Source organism: Heteronotia binoei, chromosome 18, assembly GCF_032191835.1.
Source record: "Heteronotia binoei isolate CCM8104 ecotype False Entrance Well chromosome 18, APGP_CSIRO_Hbin_v1, whole genome shotgun sequence".
Lineage (NCBI taxonomy): Eukaryota > Metazoa > Chordata > Lepidosauria > Squamata > Gekkonidae > Heteronotia > Heteronotia binoei.
The window spans coordinates 9,008,253-9,030,708 of record NC_083240.1 but is presented as its reverse complement, the minus strand read 5'-3'; the positions used below and the strand labels follow the sequence as shown (position 1 = coordinate 9,030,708).

Below are 22,456 nucleotides of genomic sequence, written 5' to 3'. Positions count from 1 at the left end.
CAATTGAACATATGAAACTGCCTTATACTGAATCAGACCATCAGTCCATCAAAGTCAGTATTGTCTACTCAGACAGGCAGTGGCTCTCCAGGGTCTCAAGTTGAGGTTTTTCACGCCTGTTTGCCTGGACCCTTTTTAGTTGGCGATGACGGGGATTGAACCTGGGACCTTCTGCTTACCAGGCAGATGCTCTACCACTGAGCCACCATCCCTCCCCAAATTGTAACTTTCTGCAAACTGGTAAATATGTTACTCACTTAGGGTTCCCAATCCCCAGGTGGGGGCAGGAGATCTCCCTGTTTGGAGGCCCTCCCCCCGCTTCTGGGTCATCAGAAAGCAGTGGGGGGGTGGAGGAGGGAAATGTCTGCTGGGCACTCCATTATTCCCTATGGAGACCGATTCCCATAGGGTGTCATGGAAAATTGATCTGTGTGTATCTGGGGCTCTGGGTGAGCCGTTTTTCGAGGTAGAGGCACCAAATTCGCAGCATAGCATCCAGTGCCTCCCCTCAAAATACCCTCCATGTTTCAAAAAGATTGGACCAGGGGGACCAAGTCTATGAGGCCCCAAAGGCTCCGGAAGGTGCCCCTTTCCTTCGTGATTTCCAGTGGAGGGAAGGCATTTAAAAGGTGTGCGGTCCCTTCAAATGTGATGGCCTTAACTCCCTTTGGAGTTCAATTCTGCTTGTCACACCCTTGCTCCTGGCTCCGCTCCCAGTGTCTCCTGGCTGCACCCCCAAAGTCCCCAGATATTTCTTCAATTGGACTTGGCAACCCTATACTCACTAGCAGGGCTTTTTTTGTAGCAGGAACTCCTTGGCATATTAGGCCACACCCCCTGATGCATCCAGTACCCCTGGAGCTTACAGTAAGCCCTTTACTAAGAGCCCTGTAAGCTCCAGAAGGATTGGCTACATCAGGGGTGTGTGGCCTAATATGCAAAGGAGTTCCTGCTACAAAAAAAGCCCTAGTCACTAGCAAATACATGTCCTTTTGTTTTACCTGGACTTGTAGCAAAAGCAAAAACAGGCAACTTTTATTACCTTTTGTTGCTATCCAAACCAAACGGTCTTCCAATTCATTACACTATTTTGCCATTTGATTCTAACTTTGTATCGGGTTATACTCTTAACGCACCAGCTATATGTATTTCAGCTCACTGTACCCCATCCCCTCGTCTGAAGAAGTATGCCTGCATACGAAAGCTTACGTTTTGAATAAAACTTTGTTGGTCTTAAAGGTGCTCCTTGACTCCTATTTTGGTAAATATGTTGTCGTTTGCTTGTTGAGACACAGGCTCCTGAAGAGATATGGTGGTTGAGCATTATGGGCTGATCTGCAGAATTCTGTGGATTAAAATGTTTATTATTGATTCCCCCCCCCCCCCCCCCAATCTTACATAATAAGTGCATAAAAGAAATCAGATCTGCATTCCATGCTCTGTGGATAGAATTTTTTTTTTTTTTACTTCTCTCGGCCAAGGAAATAACATTTTTTTGTAAGCTGTTTTGTATTCCGAATAAATGATACCATTTATTTTTTTTCCTAACGGCTTCCAGTTATTAAATCAGGTAAGTTAATGGCTTCAAATTACTTAGCCAATCTCGGCTGGGGAGCGGGAACACTTGTTATTAATAGTATTGGATTTGTATACACAAGGGATATTTCATCAAATTCAAAGAAAAAGCAAATCCTTTTAATGCATATTAATTCTCCCTGACAGTTTGAAAAAGAAAGCAGCAACAATCATTAACAACAATAATTTGCATACTGATTTTATAATATAAAATTTTGCATGGTGGGTGATATTATATTAGCGCTGTAATCACTTTATTTTGTTTTTTGCAGCTAAGATTTTTTTTATTTAAAGGGACCACGTTCTAAATGCCCCCTAAAAATTCAGGGGTACCCCCTTTTCTCCCCTCACCTGCTCCCCTACTCCCTTCTCCTCTCGACCGCCTCTTCCAGGGGCGTCTCCGTCTCCTAGCAACGCTCAAAATGGCCCCCCTCCCAACAAACACCTCTGGGAAATGTAGTCCGCGCTCCGATAGCCGCCCCAGCGCCGCCGTCCCGCCACGGACTCCATTTCCCGAGAAGCTTCGGGCCGGCAGCGAAAGGCTCGGAGACGCCGGGAGAGACTGCGTTTACCTGTGCGGGGAGGTGAGGCGAAGCGCCGTGGCCGATGGGAGTTGTAGTTTTTAAAGGGAGCGACGCTCCAGCGGCGCCGACGGGCCGGAGAGGGGCCTGCGGGACTACAAATCCCAGAGAGGCTCGGGAGGGAGCGGGGCAGGGCGCCGCCTGAGGGCGGGGGGTACAAAAGGGAGCCGGCTGCGGTCGGATGTCGGTAGAGCCTCTTTAGGTCATTCTCTCAGGTGAGGGCGTGAGGCGTGCGCAAGTGGGTGGGACTTAGCTGGCCTTTCTTCCCTTCTCTCAAATGGGGGAGCCCCTGAGGCGGAGGAGGGGGAGACCCCGTTGTGCCTCCGAGGCTAAGAGCAGGGCCTGGAGGGGAGGAAGGGGTGGCACCCCCTCGCGGGATTATGGGAAGGGGAGGAGTTACTTGCGCTCTCATGTTGGGTGAAATCTCATGGGGGGTTTTGGGGGGAAGCTCAAGGGTTTGTATTTGGGGGGCAATCACCGGGGGCGGGGGCTGGCCTTTGTAGGGTTGCCAATCCCCAGTGGGGGGCAGGGGATCCCCCGGTTTGGAGGTCCTCCCCCCGCTTCAGGGTCATCAGAAAGCGGGAGAGGGAATTGGCTGCTGGGCACTCCATTATTCCCTATGGGGAACGATTCCCATAGCGTATAATGGAGAATTGATCTGCGATAATCCGGTGCTGGGGGGGGGGTGTTTTTTGAGGTAGAGGCACCGAATTTGCAGCATAGTATTCGGTGCCTCGCCTCAAAACACCCTCCCAAGTTTCAAAAAGATTGGACCAGGGGATCCAGTTCTATGAGCCCCCCCCAAAAAGGTGCCCCTCTCCTTCAGTATTTCCAATGGAGGGAAGGCATTTAAAAGGGGTGCGGTCCCTTTAAATGTGGTGGCCAGAACTCCCTTGGGAGTTTAATTGTGCTTGTTACAACCTTGCTGCTGGCTTCACCCCCAGTGTCTCTTGACTCTGCCCCCAACGTCCCCAGATATTTCTTGAATTGGACTTGGCAACTCTATGCGGGGGAATAACCTGTCCCCTTCGAAGAGGAGCTGTTTCCTTTCTCATTGTATTGGGATGGTTGGGCTGAAGGCTGAGAGTGACTCCTATACTTTAATTGGGGGGGGGGGTGGAGATATCGTTGGGCTCCTCTATGTTGTTTGGGAGGGAAATAGCTTTGGGAGGAGGGGGTTGGTACCTTCTACACTCTAGGGCCTAGGGTTGCCAGGTCTGTGCTGGGAAATACTTGGAGACTTTGGGGGTGGATCTGAGGGAGGGCGGGGTTTGGGGAGGGACCTCAGCATGGTACAATGCCGTAGAGTCCACCCTTCAAGACAGCCATTTTGCTCAGAGGAGCTGATCTCTGCCAACTGGCGATCAACTGTAAAAGTGGGAGATCTCTAGGCCCCACCTGGAGGCTGGCAACCTTGCCTGAAGACTAGGGGTGAACTGACTCCTATACTTTAATTGGGGGGGGGAGTATCTTTGAGCTCCCACATATTGTGAGGAGGGGGCTGGTGCCTCCTACTCTCTAGATGCCATAAGTGAAATAATTGTTTTGACTTCCAAGATGTAGTTGGGTAGGAGAGTTTTGGTCTCTTGCATATTAGCAAAGAGCTTCGTGGCTCCCTTTTAAAGTGTTGTGTCTTTGCATAAGCAGTGATGTGGGGTAGATAATGCTATATTTTCCTGTGGGGATTATCCTGCCCCAGATATATAAATTTAGCTTGTATATACTTGGCAAGGGTGCTTGCTGCAAATCAGTTGTGTTGGTTGAGCTAAATGTGGGAGATGAAGCATAGACAAACTCCTTTCATGGTGTATTTGCCTTGATTTGCTAACGGTACTTATATTTATTTAAATTGGAATTGGATTATTTTTTAATTCGCCTTTTCCTGGCAAACCCACATCACTGTTCACAGGGGAGCTATTTGGGGGGTACGTCCTACATTTGACGGGGCAGCTTTGGTCTTATAGAAAAAGAGGAGCAGCCATGATATTCGGCATCCCTTCCTAAAGAGGAAGCAAACGTCAAAAAAGGTGTTAGAAACTGTGGTTGTTACAAAATACTCTGTGTTCTTCATCTAACTTGTTTTCTTCACAGACTCTGTAGTGATCTCCTGTTCTCGCTATTAATGGTGAAAAGAGCACCTTCTTTAGGAGAGATGGGGTGGTCTAGTGTACTTCTAAAGAGAGACAGCCAAATTTGTGGCACTCGAGTTGTTGCTGGTGTTTTGAGGTTTGCTTCCTACATGTTAAGTGAATGCTTGTATGTGTATGTACAGGGTCACCCATGTAGGAGAGGTTAGAGTCCCATGGCGCAGAGTGGTAAAAGCTGCCGTACTGCAGTCCTAAGCTCTGCTCATGACCTGAGTTCGATCCCAGCAGAAGCTGGGTTCAGGTAGCCGGCTCCAGGTTGACTCAGCCTTCTATCCTTCCGAGGTCGGTAAAATGAGTCCCCAGCTTGCTGGGGGGAAAGTGTAGATGACTGGGGAAGGCGATGGCAAACCATCCCGTAAAAAGTCTGCCGTGAAAACTTTGTGAAAGCAACGTCGCCCCAGAGTTGGAAACGACTGGTGCTTGCACAGGGGACTACCTTTACCTTTAAGGAAACTAATCTGGCATGAGATTTGGGGGTAGAGCCTCTTCTACAACTCAGAAGGAAGGCTATGGTTCTCCCGTGCCCATCCTTAGTAAAGGGAAGAGCTAGTTTGGTGTAGTGGTGAAGTGCGCTGACTTATCAGGGACAACCGAGTTTGATTCCCCACTCCTCCACTTGCACCTGCTGGAATGGCCTTGAGTCAGCCATAGCTCTGGCAGAGGTTGTCCTTGAAGGGCAGCTGCTGTGAGAGGCCTCTCAGCCCCACCCATCTCACGGGGTGTCAGTTGTGGAGGAGGGAAATAAAGGAGATTGTGAGTCACTCTGAGATTCGGAGTGGAGGGTGGGACATAAACGCAATATCATCTTCTTTTTAGAACTCGGATAGGAGCTCTTTGTGGGGGAGCAATTTGATTCTCACATGTGTTGTTAGGATTGCAGTGCTGTGGGTTCACGTGCAAATGGGGAGGGCAGCAGTACCGCACAGAGAATCAAAGTACCCCCCCGTATATTTTATATCGGGTGGCCAACGGCAGCTCTCCAGATGTTGTTTTTTTTTGCCTACAGCTCCCAACAGCCCCAGCCATTGGCCATGCTGGCTGGGGCTGATGGGAGTTGTAGGCAAAAACATCTGGAGAGCTACCGTTGGCCACCCCTGTTTTATACGATGGGGATTGTGTTCCCACATTCATTGGAGATGCTCTACCACCGAACCGCAGCCCAGTCTTCTCACCCTACTGCAGGAGCTGTAATCCTTCCTGTCTTCACAAAGGAGGAGAGTGGCTTCTATGGCCTTCTGACGGTGGAGGCTAGATCACTTATTTTTACTTGTGGCTTGGAAGGGGCAGGCCCCCTTACTTTGCTCCCCCCGCCCCGAAGCAAAAGCTCGGCTGCCACATATGGAAGCGGGAGTCTATTTTGGAGTGTGGAGTGCCTCGGCCTCTTGCATATGGAGGACTATTTGCGAGGTGTCTTTTTTGGACAGGGGAAGGCTCGGCCTCTCCCAAAAGGGTAGGAAAGGGAGCTGAGCTCAAGCTGCTTCCCCGCATTAGTGCACAGATGCACCGACAATAATAGCTTTTATGTAGCGTTTGTGGAGTGCTCAGTCCACTTTTATATTAATTGTATAATCCCGCAATGTAGGGCAGTGTTCATCCCTCGCTGCAGCCAGGGAGGGGAGTTCACCGGAGGCCACCCAGATGAGATGAGATTGGATCCACCGCGGAACGATGCATCTTGGCATCTGCTCGCTGCTCCCCTGTCTCTCACACCAGTCGCTTGCTTCTGTGTTGTGTGTGCGTTAAGTGCCATCAAGGTGCTTCTGACTTAAGGTGACCCGAGGAATCTCCGTGGCGCAGAGCGGTAAAGCCGCAGTACTGCAGTCGAAGCTCTGCTCACGACCCGAGTTCGATCCCGGCGGAAGCCGGGTTCAGGTAGCCGGCTCGAGGTTGACTCAGCCTTCCATCCTTCCGAGGTCGGTAAAAGAAGTATCCAGCTTGCTGGGGAGGGAGGGCGGGGAAAGCGTAGATGACTGGGGAAGGCAATGGCAAACCACCCTGTAAAAAAGTTTTAAAAGTCTGCCATGGAAACATCGTGATGGGACGTCACCCCAGAGTCGGAAATGACTCTTGCTTGCACATCTTCACCTTTTTATGAATCTCCACAATGTCCTATCATTAACATCCTTCCTCGGGTCTTGCAAACTGAGGGCTGTGGCTTCCTAGATGGAGTCAATCCGCATCACATTGAGGCTTCCTCTTTTCCTGCTTCCTTCAGCTTTTCCTATCATTGCTGTCCTTTCCAGGGAGTCTTTATCTTTTCATAAAGGTCACCTCAATTTGGTCATTTTACTTCTAGGGAGATGACGGGCTTGATTGGACCGAGAACCCCCTTATTTGTGTGTTTGGCAGCCCACCGTGTCCGTAAAACTCTCCTGCCACATCTCGTTTCAAATGAATCCCCTTTCTTTCCCGCCCGCTTTCTCCGTTGTCCAACTTTCGTACCTGTGTTGTTGCTTAAAAGAAAAAGGGGGAATATGAACTGACCTACAATTAACTGACCCCTTTGGGAGCTTATTTTGTAAACAGAATAGTGCACAAAATAAGCAGAATACGATGGATCTGTAGCGGCTAGAAAATGCACTACTGCAGGGGTGGCAACGGTAGCTCTCCAGATGTTTTCTGCCTTCACCCTCTGTGCTTTGTTGTTGGACCTCTAAAGGAACTGGTTGGCCCCTGTGTGAGACAGGATGCCGGACTAGATGGACCACAGGTCTGATCCACCAGAGCTCTTGTGATGTTCTAATGAAGGCTTCAGCCTCTATGCCCTGTTGTTGGCCCTCCAGAAGAACTGGTTGGCCACTGTGTGAGAAGAAGAAGAAGAAGAATTGCAGATTTATACCCCGCCCTTCTCTCTGAATCAGAGACTCAGAGCTGCTTACAATCTCCTGTATCGGGGGTGGCCAACAGTAGCTCTCCAGATGTTTTTTGCCTACAACTCCCATCAGCCCCAGCCAGCATGGTCAATGGCTGGGGCTGATGGGAGTTGTAGGCAAAAAACATATGAAGGGCTACCGTTGGCCACCCCTGCACTACTGCATTCTGTGCTCACAGATGTGTTCTCGGCTGTGATTGCTAGTTCGATTCCACATTGCTTCAGATGTGTGCAGTAGGAAATCCTGTAACCCCAAATTCTGTGTCAATCAGTGTCTTGGCTTTCTATCAACCTACGTCTGGGGTTTCTGACTTTTTCAACCCACAGGCACCTTTGGAATTCTGACACAGCGTGCTGGGCAAAGCCACAAAATGGCTGCCAAAAATGTCTGTCAGAGGAGGCGTAGCCAAACACTAAATGGCCGATGTGGCTTCTCTTCATTCACACAGCGAAGGTCTGTGTGTTGTTGCGGCGGCGGCTGCCAAAGCAGTATTTTTAGAAACCTGCACGGCCAATGAAATCTCTAATGGCCAAACAGAAGCCCTGTAGATTTAAAGCCCCACGTGGCCACACCCACTTCCTAAAAACATGCATTGAAGTCCGTTGACCAGTGTTATGACACTAGGGTTGTCAAGCTCTAGGTGCTGGCTGAGGGTCGGGGGGGGCGTCATCTGGAATTCCATCTGATTAGTTCAGCTGGAGAAGATGGCCACTTTGGAAGGTGGAGTCTATGAAAAGATGCCCCATTGAAGGACCTCCCCTGCCCAACCCCAACCTTCTCAAGTTCCACCCCCAAAATCACCAGGTATTTCCCAAACTGGAGCTAGCAACTCTATGAGACAGACTTCAGATCTTGAATTCTGGGGAGAAGGGGAGCCAGTTTGGTGTAGTGGTGAAGTGTGCGGACTCTTATCTGGGAGAACCGGGTTTGATTCCCCACTCCTCCACTGGCACCTGCTAGCATGGCCTTGGGTCAGCCATAGCTCTGGCAGAGGTTGTCCTTGAAAGGGCAGCTGCTGTGAGAGCCCTCTCCAGCCCCACCCACCTCACAGGGTGTCTGTTGTGGGGGAGGAAGGTAAAAGAGATTGTGAGCGCTCTGAGACTCTTCGGAGTGGAGGGCGGGATATAAATCCAATATCATCATCTTCTTCTTTTGAAAGCCTTTCCGCCCCTAGAATTGTGTAGAGGGTTTGTATGATGTATGCATCAAACTTCAGGTTTCATTATGTCGTGGAAATATCTTTATCAAAGACCAAGGTGAAAAACATACTATTAGGAAAGTGGAGGTAGCTGTGTTCTCAGGTTTTATTCTCTTTGCCTCTCAGCCTAGGAGCTGGCTGCATAACGGATCGCAAGTCTGAGCGCCCATCCTGCGCCGAAAGTTACACCTTTAAAAATGCTACTTTCTCGCCTCTCCAAATGAAGAACTCATTCCTCTTAGTTCTTTAGCAAGCGTTCCATCCAAGCACGACTTAAATAATCTCTCTCTTCGCCTGGGAGCATTGTAGGAATTATCGCAGTTCCTGCAATGGGAAGAGGAATGTCATAACAAAGGTCTCGAAAATGTTGACGGTGGAAAAGTTGTTTGTATATTTAGCTGCCAAGGCAAGCCCTAGTTGGAAAAAAAATAGGTGGGTGGAGAAACGTACATTCCTGGCTCGGAAAAGATTCCAAACTTTTGTGTTAGGGAGAGGCTGCAAGAGCTGGGAACGAAGGGACACCAAGGAAATACAAGCTGTTCCTTCTTTGCGGTATATCCCGTTGTGCCGAATGAATCCTGGTGGAGCGTATTTCGCAGCAAGTGTTTTGTTTTAAATTTCCAGTTGAATTTGGGGTATGGCATTCCCTGGAATTGTGTTTGTCTTTTTGCAATGCACATGTTTCATACCGTCCTATGCTGTCTTGGGGCGTGCGTCTTTTCTCTTTAAAGGCCGGTGCATGTTCGGATTACTGTTCTTGCACAAGAAACCGGCTGAGTAAGCGTCAGGCAAAAGTACTCCCTGAGCAAGTTGCGCAAGCGTTGCCAGGCTGTTAAAAGGGAAGACCCTTTCTGGAATCACTGTTTTGAAATATTCACATCTGACTCATTTTGCCCTGCTTGAACAAGTGAGAAGCTTTTAAAATCGGGCGTTGTTGCTTTGGAGAAATGTCCCCTATTTGGTTTCAGTGAAGTCACAAGAAGATTTTTGATAGGTACTGAAGCACATTCGGTTTGCAGGATTTCACATATTGCCAATTCTGGCTGCGGAAGTCAGCATTCTCACCCAGGTGTTGCATGCTTAACGGCTTTGGAAAGCTTCTAGTCCTTAGGACTGTAGATGGAAGCTCAGAGCTGGCCTTGCTTGTAAAGCGAGGTGAAACAGAAAGCTGCTTTGCCTAAGCAGCACAGGAAGTGTCTATTTCCTGCCTCAAGCCTAATATTTGTGCTTCATTTTTTAAAAATGAGCAAAGACTGGTGGCGTCTTGACCTTTTTCTTCAGGTGTTGAAACCGCCTTGAAGCTTGACACTAGAAAAGGTTGAGGATGTGTTGTTGGGGGCTAAAGGCTCCGGAACTGGAAAGGTTCTCTCGGGATGGCTTTCCGTGTCCTACATTGGAGCCCCTTGTCCTCGTTCGTTAGATTCTTTATTTCACAACCAGCGTGCCAGCGGCTTTGCTAGGCAAGATAATGGTGTTAATACCGTCCTTGTAGTCCTGCATGCTTTAAACTCATCAAACAAGGCTTGATGTGAGCCTCAAATGCTTTCTCCAAGGCCCTGGCCACCTCATTACTCTGGGCCCATTTCTGGATAATGGAGCAGGCCTGTATATTCTTCTTGAACTTTGATGTCTCTTGCAGGGTTTGCACATCCTGAATCTCCTTTGTATCTCTTCAGACGTTTGTGGTCTATTTTAGTATTCTTTCCTCCCCCTTTTAGTAGCGGGTTTAATCGCCCAAGCCTGTAGCTGTTCTTCCAGTGACCTCGGTCTGCGTTTCTTCTCCCGCTTTCATGTTTCTCCCTGCTTTTTATATAGAAATGTGTGTGTGGAGGGGGGGGGGAGAAGGTGCTTTAAAGCAACCGCCAAAGGAGCCGGTTCATGCATCTCTTGAACTTGCATGCAGTCACCCAGGATCTTGCTCTGGAAGCTGCACGCTGCTTTAATTACTTTCTCGCTGTGCGACAGGGCTGCCTGGGGAGAGGGTATGGGGGTGTCGCAGGACAACCGGAAGAGGGATGCTTGCATGGAGCTTTGATGGAGAAGAAGGAGCCCTGAGGAGAGCATAAGAACATAAGAGAAGCCATGTTGGATCAGGCCAATGGCCCATCCAGTCCAACACTCTGTGTCACACAGTGGCAAAAAATTTTTTTAATATATATATACACACACACTGTGGCTAATAGCCACTGATGGACCTCTGCTCCATATTTTTATCTAAACCCCTCTTGAAGGTGGCCATGCTTGTGGCCGCCACCAACTCCTGTGGCAGTGAATTCCACATGTTAATCACCCTTTGGGTGAAGAAGTACTTCCTTTTATCCGTTTTAACCTGTCTGCTCAGCAATTTCATCGAATGCCCACGAGTTCTTGTATTGTGAGAAAGGGAGAAAAGTACCTCTTTCTCTACTTTCTCCATCCCATGCATCATCTTGTAAACCTCTATCATGTCACCCCGCAGTCGACGTTTCTCCAAGCTAAAGAGTCCCAAGCGTTTCAACCTTTCTTCATAGGGAAAGTGTTCCAGCCCTTTAATCATTCTAGTTGCCCTTTTCTGGACTTTCTCCAATGCTATAATATCCTTTTTGAGGTGCGGCGACCAGAACTGCACACAGTACTCCAAATGAGACCGCACCATCGAGAGACTCCCTGCCCCACATCGGTAAAGGGGGTTAAATGCTCCTTCAAGCAATAGAGTGGCCTTCTTTGCACCCACAGATCGCGTGTGGGCGATTGACCTCGAGTTCTACCCAGGTCTGCATAAATTAAGATATTGTAAGAGCTGTTGCTTTACTCTAATGATATTTGTCCGTGTGTAGCTTCAGGGAGGAATCGGAAGTAGTCCATTTTTATTCCTTTTAACAGCAGTGTTGGGATTAATACCACAGCCCCCAAGATTCCCCGTGAAGCAGCAGGCTGGGGCGGATGCTGTCTCTATCCTACCCCTCTGGCCAAAGCTTGGAATCTTCTTGAAGTCTTCCTCCAGCCTAAAGAGGTCTTGCGTTGGAGGAAGAGCCACGTAGGTTGGAGAAAAGCTCCTTGAAGGGTGGTTGAATCCACCCCATTATATGCATGCATCTAAAAAATAATAAAATTCATGACGGGACATGGTTGAGAAGCAGGGAGAGAGAACAAGATAGGTTCTCTAAATTTCTGCTTACTTTCTTCCCAAAGTTTATATATAGATAGGGAAGGGCTGCATTATTTGACAGTTCTTATGGGGCCTGGTGGCTTTCTCCTAGCCTTGCTTGGCTGGAGCAACCTAGCCTGTTGTCGGTCTGACATACTGGACTATCTCAGTACATCTCCTTGGCATTGGCTCCCCCTTCAAATACGGCTGCGAGCATCAGCAAATCCTCTAAGAAGTTAGCAGTTGGAGTATCTCTACTGGTTGATAATGCCAGGTACTGTGGACCCTCCCATTGCTTGTAGGATCAAGAGTGTGCTGTGGGCTCACTTGTTCTTTTCCCCCTTCCTCTTCCTTTCTGGGGTTGTTCCAACCATAGTTTTACAAGTGCTAATCTCCAGGGCAGAGATTCTCCGCCTTTCGCAGTCGTCGTCGTCGTCTTTTTTTTAAAGCCTGTGGGCACCTTTTGAATTCCAGCATAGCACAGTGGGTGCAGCCACAAAATGGCTGCCGGCAGGAGGCAGAACTAGCCACAAAATGGCTGCCGGCAGGAGGCAGAACTAGCCACAAAATGGCTGCTGGCAGGAGGCAGAACTAGCCACAAAATGGCTGCCGGCAGGAGGCAGAACTAGCCACAAAATGGCTGCCGGCAGGAGGCAGAACTAGCCACAAAATGGCTGCTGGCAGGAGGCAGAACTAGCCACAAAATGGCTGCTGGCAGGAGGCAGAACTAGCCACAAAATGGCTGCTGGCAGGAGGCAGAACTAGCCACAAAATGGCTGCTGGCAGGAGGCAGAACTAGCCACAAAATGGCTGCTGGCAGGAGGCAGAACTAGCCACAAAATGGCTGCCGGCAGGAGGCGGAGCCAGCCACAAAATGGAGAGGGTAGCTTGTGAACAATGGTCGCCCGATGATCACAAGCCCTGGTTAAAGCAACCCAGACAGATGAACGGGGTCAGTGTGCACAAGGAACCTGCGGCGCATTTCTGATCCTATCAACCAGGATTTGAAGAATCATCCAAATGAGGCTCTTTATTCCCCCAAAAGGATTTGATTTCAGCTTGCTTGCATTAAATACAAGTTTAAAAATCCGGTGACGTTAATAGCTGTTTCTTAAGTCAAATGAATTGTACACTGGAAGTTCCTAATACGAGAGCCTTCAAAGGCTATTGTTTAAGCCTCAATCCTCATTCATATTCTGCTTTGACAGGCTTCTCTTTATTGTATCAGCTTAGAACGAAACATTAGAAGTCTTCACTGTCCCCGTCCAACCCTATGGGGGAAAGGTTCAGTTAGCACAGCAGGATGAAAGCTGGCTTAGATGTGAGGTATTGGCTCTGCATGTTTTGATGGAGAGCAAGAAATGTTTGTGAGAGAAGATGCCATCTTCTGTGCCTTGTCCAAGAAACTGCTGGAAATATTTGTTCCCCCTTTCTGAACTATTCGTTGTAGAAGAGACAGGGAGGTGGCATAGTTTGAGCAGTTTATGCATGTAAAAATACTTTGCGACCAGAATCTCCACTCTTAGGTAGTAAAATATGCTTGCTTTCATTTTCTATCCAGTTGGCTTCATCTTCGCCCCCGTATCCACAGTGCAGCAGTGTAGGGAGATAGAGGGAGGCTCATAACTATGGCTTGTCTATTCAGACATTTGCCAAACTGCCTTTCGCAAACCTCCTGCAGACCGTGATTTCTGGTTCTTGCCTGCTGCCCAGTTACAAGGCATGCCTTGTTGACACAAGCATTACGTCAAACCGAAGTTAAGCTTCCTTTCGGCATGGTGTCTTAAGTTGCGCTAACACAGGGGTGGCCAAAGGGCGACTCGGGAGCTACCTGTGGCTGTCTCACACATTGTCTGGCTCTCAAAGCCCCCATCACCTCGCTGGCAAGCCAAGCTAGCTGGCAGATCGGAAAACACATTTAAAATTGATTTATTTCCACTTCTTCCTTCCTTCCTTCCTTCCTTCCTTCCTTCCTTCCTTCCTTCCTTCCTTCCTTCCTTCCTTCCTTCCTTCCTTCCTTCCTTCCTTCCTTCCTTCCTTCCTTCCTTCCTTCCTAGAACCAGCTTGGTGTAGCAGTTAAGTGCACAGACTCTTATCTGGGAGAACCAGGTTTGATTCTGCACTCCTCCACTAGCAGCTGCTGGAAGCTCTTGGGTCAGCCATAGCTCTTGTAGGAATTGTCCTTGAAAAGGCAGCTGCTGTAAGAGCCCTCTCAGCTCCACCTACCCCACAGGGTGTCTGTTGTGTGTGTGTGTGTGGGGGGGGGGGGGAAGGTAAAGGAGATTGTGGCCACTCTAAGTATAGGGGATATAAATCCAGTACCTACCTACCTACCTTCCTTCCTTCCTGCCTGCCTGCCTGCCTGCCTGCCTGCCTGTCTTGCATCTCTCAAACTTCTGACGTTTATTCTTTATGGCTCTTGCATTTAAGTGAGTTTGGCCACCCCTGAGTTAACATACATGGAATGGCTTTTGACGCTCTGCAGCACTGTATAAATTCAAAGGTTCTACAGTGGAACTTAAGGCAGTCTGAGGCAGGGAAAAAGAAATCCCAAGGCTGAGCTGCCATAAAGCACTTCCAGTGTGCATAGGACCCAAAGCAGTTAACATTTTGCTTGACAACTTTTCGGAAAGAAAATACTGGCCCGGAATAAAAACGTCGCCATTACATTCCGAGGAGGAGACGAATCAATTTTCTGTAAAGACCCAAAGGGAGATAAATCCAGCCTCCTGTTCCAGCGAGAGCCGCAACAGGACAGATGCTCTAATCGAGCCCTGTAATTTTGCCACTACCAAGTATCTGTCTGTAAACACAATTGTCTGGCTGACACATGGCCCGGTGTGTTTTCCAGGATGAGAAACTGAGGCCTCTGTCCTCCAGCCAGCAAATCCTGTGCCGCCAATATGTTGGTTGTTTTGCACTAATATTTTCTGGAGCAGCCATGGGCTTTGATTCTCCCCCCCCCCTTCCCCACCGTTAATTTCTAGGAAGACAGACACTTTTGGATGAATCGTTAAGCCTGTTCCAGCAAGCATCTTCAAGATATTGATAGCGGCTCACACAAAGCAGCCACGATGATGATGGATGGGCCAGCAAATCACTCCAAACAGAGCTCTCTGTTCTCTTTCGGTGATCCTTCTCCATCATTGAAGAAAGCATCCGTGTTCCGGAGGACAGGTGGGAAGCTGAGGCTTATTCTGCAATTGATTTAATTAGGCACTCCGTCATGGGAAGCAGATTCTAGTTTTTGAGCTAGTCAAATCAGATATTGCCAGTTCAACGCAACTCCAGAATGAATGTTAATATGATGCATCTGAGCGTTTAAACTTACCTGCGCCTTCCCCACCGCTCACTTCTTTGAATTGGGGGCGGGGGGGCATAATAAGCTTTGGCAAGTCAGCTTCCTTTGTCAGATATCTAGCTGTTCTAAAACAAACGCAATTTAAAAAAAACCCTTTTTAAAGCTTCATACATCATGGTTCTCTCCAGTGAAAGAAAGTTAGCAGTCGGAGTAAATCCAGTAGCCAAAAAAGCCAAGTGCTATGAGGAGGTCCACTAGTGGGGCCAGGACACTAGAAGCCCTCCCCCCAAGCACCAAGAATACAGAGCATCATTGCCCCAGACAAAGAGTTCAATGATAAGTTGTGGCTAATAGCCACTGATGGACCTCTGCTCCATATGCTTATCCAATCCCCTCTTGAAGCTGTCTAGTGTCGTGTAAAGACTGTGCGATGTTTCTGTTTCTACCTGAGAGTAGCACGAATTACACTTGCAGCAAGTGTAAGTTAGTAGCCCTGCTGGAGGAGAAGATACAGGGACTAGAGGCACGATTGTCCACACTGCAGTGTATAAAGGAAGGTGAGGATTTTCTTGACAGAACGTATGAGGCATTCTTGAAAGGACAAGAGGAGGGAGAGGAAATGGTATCTCAGCAATTAGAAGAGAATCCAACACAGGAGGAGGGTTCCTGGAAAAATGTAACCCGAAGGAGAAAGAAAATCAGATGTTCTAAGCCCCTGCTGCTCAGCAGTAGGTTCCAAGATCTCCCCACAGTAACTGATTCTGAACCATTGGAACAAGGGCTACTTCCCCAGCCTCCACGAAGCTTGAAGAAAGTTTCTCAGGATCCTGTGGAAAAGAAGCCTGGAACTTCTGCTCACCAATATAGGAAGAGGAAGGTGGTGGTGGTGATTGGAGACTCTTTGCTCAGATGGGTAGAGCCCAAAGTGTGCCAAACGGACTTGTCATCCCGAGAGGTCTGCTGTCTGCCAGGTGCACGCATCCAGCACGTGACAGAAAGGACTGGAAGACTTATCAAGCCCACAGATTACTATCCTTTCTTGTTCATCCACATGGGAACGAACGATACTGCCCGTCATAGCCCTGAATGTATTAGAGAAGACTATGTGGCTCTGGGTCAGAAGGTGAAGGAGCTGGGTCCACAGGTTGTGTTCTCATCAGTGCTTCCTGTTGAAGGCCGTGGCTTAGGATGAGAAAGAAGAATTCTTCAAATAAACAACTGGCTACGTCGATGGTGTCGTCAGGACCATGGCTTACGCTTTCGAGATGGTGGTCTCCTATCAGGAAATGGTTTGCACCTTACGGCAGTAGGAAAAAGGGTGTTTGGTAACAGCCTTGCTAACCTAATAAGGAGGGCTTTAAACTAAATTGTATGGGGGAGTGAGGCAATAATTCAAATCCAGAAACTGGGGATAAGAACATTAAAGATTTGCAAAGAGTGGCGCATACGTTAGGTAATGTTAACTTGCAGGCTTGTACGGAAACTAAACCCTCAGGATGCATAAAACGTGGATTCCAATGTCTCTACACTAATGCACAGAGTATGGGAAACAAACAGGAGGAACTGGAAGTCCTAATAAAGGAAGAAGATTATGACGTAATAGGCCTTATTGAAACTTGCTGGGATGACACTCACAGCTGGAATATTAGGATTCAGGGGTACAACTTATTTAAAAGGGACAGGCAAATCAGAAAGGACGGAGGCGTAGCAGTATATGTGAAGGAGGTATATACGTGTGAGGAAATATGTGAATCTGAGCATGGCAGCTCAGTTGATAGTCTCTGGGTAAAAATAAAAGGAGTAAGAAATAACAGTGATATTATTGTGGGAGGTCTGTTATAGACCACCAAGTCAGGCAGAGGACTTGGATGAGATACTTCTACAGCAGATTGCAAAGTTCTCCAAGAGAAGGAATACAGTGATCATGGGAGATTTCAATTACCCAGACATCTGTTGGAAGTCCAACTCTGCTAAAAATGAAAAGTCAAATAGATTCCTGACTTGTCTTGCTGACAACTTCCTTTTCCAGAAAGCGAAGAAGGAAACAAGGGGATCTGCTATCTTGGATTTGATTCTCACTAACAAGGAAGTATTGATTGAAGAAGTGGAAATAGTGGGCATCCTTGGCAGTAGCGACCATGTGATTTTGGAATTTACAGTCTTAGGGAAGGGAAAAGCTATACGTAGTCAGACTTATAGGTTGAACTTCAGAAAGGCAAACTTCAATAAACTTAGAACTATGCTGGGTAAAATCCCATAGTCAGAAATACTTAGGAGGAAGGGGCTTCAGGAGTGGTGGGAGTTTCTTAAAAGAAATTTACTGAAAGCGCAATCACAGACGATTCCTGTGAAAAGAAAAAATGAAAAAAGCCTAAAGAAGCCGAAGTGGCTCCATAAACAGCTCTCTGAAGACTTGAGAAATAAAAAAGACTCCTTTAGGAATTGGAAGGAGGGCCTTATAACCAAGGATGAATATAAACAAATCACCAGTGCTCATAGAGAAAAAGTTAGGAAAGCTAAAGCTCAGTATCAGCTTAGACTGGCCAAAGATGCTAAAAAACAATTTTAAAAGGGTTCTTTTCTTATGTTCAGAGTAAGAAAAAGAGCAAGGACATGGTAGGCCCATTGCGAGGGCAAGAAAGTGAAATTGTAACGGGTAATGAAGAGAGGGCAGAACTGCTCAATTCCTACTTTTCCTCAGTCTTCTCTTCTGAGGGAAACGGTGCTCAACATGGCAAAAACAGAACATATAAGGAGGGTATGAAGTTCCAACCTAGGATCAGTGTAGGGGTAGTACATAAACACCTAGTTTCTTTAAATGAAACTAAGTCCTCAGTACCAAATGAATTGCATCCAAGGATTCTAAAAGAGCTTGTGGATGTAATTTCTGAGCCTCTGGCTATTATTTTTGAGAATTTTTGGAGAACAGGAGAGGTGCCGGAAGATTGGAGGTGGGCGAATGTTGTCCCCATCTTCAAGAAGGGGAAAAAAGAGGATCTGGGTAACTATCGACCCGTCAGCTTGACGTCTATACCTGGAAAAGTTTTAGAACAAATCATCAAACAGTTGGTCCTGGAACTTTTAGAAAGAATGGATGTGATTACTAAGAGCCAGTATGGTTTTCTCAAGAACAAGTCATGTCAGACTAACCTGATCTTTTTTTGAGAAAGTGATTGCCTTGCTGGATCAGGGGGATGCTGTAGACATCGTTTATCTTGATTTCAGTAAGGCTTTTGATAAGGTTCCACATACTATCCTTGTTGACAAGTTGGTAAAATGTGGTTTGGATCCTGTTCCATTAGGTGGATCTGTAACTGGTTGACAGATTGCACCCAAGGAGTGCTTGTGAATGGTTTCTCATCCTCTTGGAGAGGAGTGACAAGTGGAGTGCCTCAAGGATCTGTCCTGGGACCTGTTTTGTTCAGCATTTTTATCAATGATTTGGATGAAGGAATAGAGGGAATGCTTATTAAATTTGCAGATGATACTAAATTGGAAGGGGTTGCAAACACAAGAAGACAGAAACAGGATACAGGATGACCTTGACAGGCTGAAAAACTGGGCTAAAATCAATAAAATGGATTTTAATGGGGATAAATGTAAAATTCTGCATTTAGGTAGGAAAAATCCAATGCATGGTTGTAGGATGGGAAAGACTTGTCTTAGCAGTAGTATGTGCGAAAAGGATCTAGGGGTCTTTGTGGATCATAAACTGAACATGAGTCAACAGTGTGATGTGGAGGCTAAAAAGGCAAATGCAATTTTGGGCTGTATCAACAGAAGTATAGTGTCCAGATCACGTGATGTGATGGTATCGCTTTACTCTGCTCTGGTAAGACCTCACCTGGAGTATTGTGTTCAGTTTTGGGCACCACATTTTAAGAAGGATATAGACAAGCTGGAACGGGTCCAGAGAAGGGCAACGAAGATGGTGAGGAGTCTGGAGACCAAGTCCTATGAAGAAAGGTTGAAGGAGCTGGGGATGAAGGTTGAAGGAGCCTGGAGAGGAGGCGGCTGAGAGGTGATATGATCACCATCTTCAAGTACTTGAAGGGCTGTCATATAGAGGATGGTGTGGAATTGTTTTCCGTCACTCCGGAAGGTAGGACCAGGACCCCAGTGGGTTGAAATTAAATCAAAAGTTTCCGGCTGAACATTAGGAAGAACTTCCTGACCGTTAGAGCAATTCCTCAGTGGAACAGGCTTCCTGGGGAGGTGGTGGGCTCCCCTTCCTTGGAGGTTTTTAAACAGAGGCTAGATGGCCATCTGACAGCGATGAAGATCCTGTGAATTTAGGGGGCAGGTGTTTGTGAGTTTCCTGCATTGTGCAGGGGGTTGGACTAGATGACCCTAGAGGTCCCTTCCATGATTCTATGCTTGTAGCTGCCACCTCCTGTGGCTGTGAATTCCACGTGTTAATCACCCTTTGGGTGAAGAAGTACTTCCTTTTATCCTTTCTTACCTGACTGCTCAGCAATTTCATTGAGTGCCCACGAGTTCTCATATGGTGAGAAAGGGAGAAAAGTACTTCTTTCTCTACCTTCTCTATCCCATGCATAATCTTGTAAACCTCTATCATGTCACCCTGCAGTCGACGTTTCTCCAAGCTAAAGAGCCCCAAGCGTTTTAACCTTTCTTCATAGGGAAAGTGTTCCAGCCCTTTAATCATTCTAGACTGGGGACAAACCTGGCTCTCCCCAGATCCTAGTCTGACACTCTAACCACTACACCACACTGGCTGTCAAAATGAAAGCCCCCCCCCCACACGTCAGCTGTCTAAGGCTTTGCCAAATCACCTGGACAAGGTATTTCCATACCCTTCTCCTAACTGGGTATTTCCTGAACGGCAGCTGATTTGCCAAGGTTGGGATACTGAGCCAGAGCTGGTGACAGCGGGGCTATTTGTTCATTGGCTCTTTATTACGATCATCTGACCAAAAATATAACGCATTTATGTGTAAAAAAAATTCAAGGCATGTAATAGACCAGATAAAGCTATTTACAATTAAAATCTAATTACGGTACAGTTTCCGCGAGCTAATCAAACAGAATCTAGCTACTCGAGTAATCTTGGCCTCTTTATCAGATAATCAAGTCAAAGTTTTTCAGTGAGATTAGAGTTTTTTTGTCTAACGACGGAGTTACAATCTCGTCGTGTGCTTTCTTACAATGTGGGGCTCTTTCAGTGCCTTCTCCGGCGTTCTCGGCTCCCTTTCTCTAGTGAGCTTTGGATACGTGGTTCTTCCTTCCATTTTGTACACCTCCTTGCTTTGAAAGGAGCTCTTTTCCTAGGTTCAAAAAACCTGGCCATGTGGGGGGGGGGAGGGATTAGCATAAGACTGCCCCTTCTGCAAGCTGAGCGACATTAGAGAATCGTGGATAAGCCAGGCATTAGCCCCATAATTTTCATTAGCCCGTGCTTTAAAAATGGATGAAACTGGCACGCAAAATGTTGGGTCTTTAAGGTCGATCATTGATACGGACGTACTGAGTGATAAGGTGAAGTTACAGCCATTTCACCGTATTGAAAAACAAAACAAAAACCCAGGTCTTTAAAGGGTTTGTGATCAGGAACTTGTGTGTCTATATTGGTTTTTGGCACGACTTGTTGAAAAGATGCAAACCACACACACACACACCCCCCAGCATCTGGCGAGGGGGAGGGGATTCTCCCCACCAAGTTTTCGTGACTTATCTTGTAATATGTTTGTATTATCCTTGATGTGACTCAACTCTTTCAAGGAGTGGGCAGGCCTGGGAAGGGGGTGGGTGATGGTCGAGGAGCATTTTATTCTCTGAGCTCAGCAAGTTAGATTTAGTGTCTTTTTTTTTTGAGAGGAGAGAATACTTTGTTCTTCTAAAGCTGCTAAGGTGGGGCGGGGGAAGGCATCCAGTTAGCATTTGAGACAGGTGTGTGTCTTCTCATCTCAGATTATCAGAACTCCAGCGTTGGTGTGAATTCCTTCTGGTCTTTCTTCTCTTCTCACTTTGGTCAGTGCTGCCTTTAATACTGTTTGGAGCGGCGAAATTTGAATTTTACTTCATTTATACCCAGAGTGGCTTTCCTTCCCAACAGAGACCCAGAGGGGCTTATAATATTTTTCCCTGCAACCTCTTAGCGACCCTGCGAGGGTAGAAAGACTAACTGGTGAATTTCATTGGCAGAGCAGGGATTCGAACCAGGGTCTCCCAGAACCTTATCCGAGGCTCTAACCCCTACATCCTCTACCCCTGTCTCTCCATTTAAAATTATATCTTTATTACAGGCTTTCAAGTATGTCCACAAATTGTTACCAGCCAACAAGCAATTTCACTGGCCCACCTCGACTTTTATACCTCTTCGTCACTTATGGCCTAAAAGAGAGTGTGGCAGGCTGCGTTCACGCTACACTGAATAATGCGTTTTGCAATTGAGTTTTTCCTGCTTGCGAATAGCAGAAATCCAGTTGCGAAATGCATTATTTAGTGTAGTGCGAATACACCCATAGAGAACCAACTTTTACAAAGCTGGTATTTCGGGCCACCTGACAGGAATTTGAATGCGTGAGCTAAATGCTGGTAACGTTGCATAGTTGTACAGTTTTTCTCCGCCCGCAGAGGGTCCTGCGTTCAGTGCCTGATAGCGCTGCGATCTCAGGTAGCTGCTCTTGGGAAAAGACCCTTACTTGAGTTTCTGGAAAGCTGGTCAGCTGATGGCACTGAGCTGAATGAAAGCAGGGTAGCATATTTGGTCGTTCACCAAGTGGGGAGGGACGGTGGCTCAGTGGTAGAGCATCTGCTTGGCAAGCAGAAGGTCCCAGGTTCAATCCCCGGCATCTCCAACTAAAAAGGGTCCAGGCAAATAAGTGTGAAAAACCTCAGCTTGAGACCCTGGAGAGCTGCTGCCAGTCTGAGTTCACAATACTGACTTTGATGGACTGAGGGTCTGATTCAGAAGAAGGCAGCCTCGTATGTTCATATGTGAGGTAGGCTAGACTTGCCGGACTGGGGCTGGGTGGAGTTTTGCACCCGAGTCTCCCCTGACAAGCTCTGTGCAGCCTCTGCCAAATTTTCTCTGCGTGTTTCTAACATCTCCCCTTTTGTAAAGCAACTTTCCACACTCCGACGAAGGAAGAAGCATGGTTGTTACTATGTGGAAGCGGTTCCTGAAAGTATACTATTTTTTTCCCAACATATAATAGTGGTTGTGAATGTTAATTGGTAAATACAATCTGCATCTTCCCATCTCGGCCTTTGGTTTTTTTCTTTTCTTCTCCGTAACCTTCAGAGGCAGAGAGCCAGTTTAGTGTAGTGGTTAAGTGAGAGGACTCTTACCTGGGAGAACCAGGTTTGATTCCCCACTCCTCCACTTGCAGCTGCTGGAATGGCCTTGGGTCAGCCATAGCTCTCGCAGGAGTTGTCCTTGAAAGAGCAGCTGCTGCAAGAGCTCTTTCAGCCCCACCTTCCTCACAGGGTGTCTGTTGTGAGGGAAGAAGGTAAAGGAGATTGTAAGCTGCTCTGACACTCTGGTTCAGAGTGAAGGGTGGGGCATAAATCTACGGTGGTCGACTTCTTCATTCTCCAGAGGTGATAGTGGCTTATTGAAATCTTTCTTGCCAAGCAGTAGGGTTTGCTGAGAGAGGAAGCTGAGGCTGAAAGCATACAACTAATAATG

The 22,456-nt window shown here is 47.3% G+C and overlaps 1 protein-coding gene across 1 annotated transcript in view; it reads left to right on the top strand.

Moving 5' to 3' along the window:
* The first annotated feature begins 2,302 nt into the window (after positions 1–2,302).
* The window catches only part of C18H1orf159 (chromosome 18 C1orf159 homolog), a 60,753-nt gene continuing 40,599 nt past the window's right edge, over positions 2,303–22,456 (top strand). The window contains exon 1 of the mRNA XM_060259353.1: positions 2,303–2,371. The gene's annotated coding sequence lies outside the window, so the exon portion shown is untranslated. The remainder of the gene's footprint in view (positions 2,372–22,456) is intronic.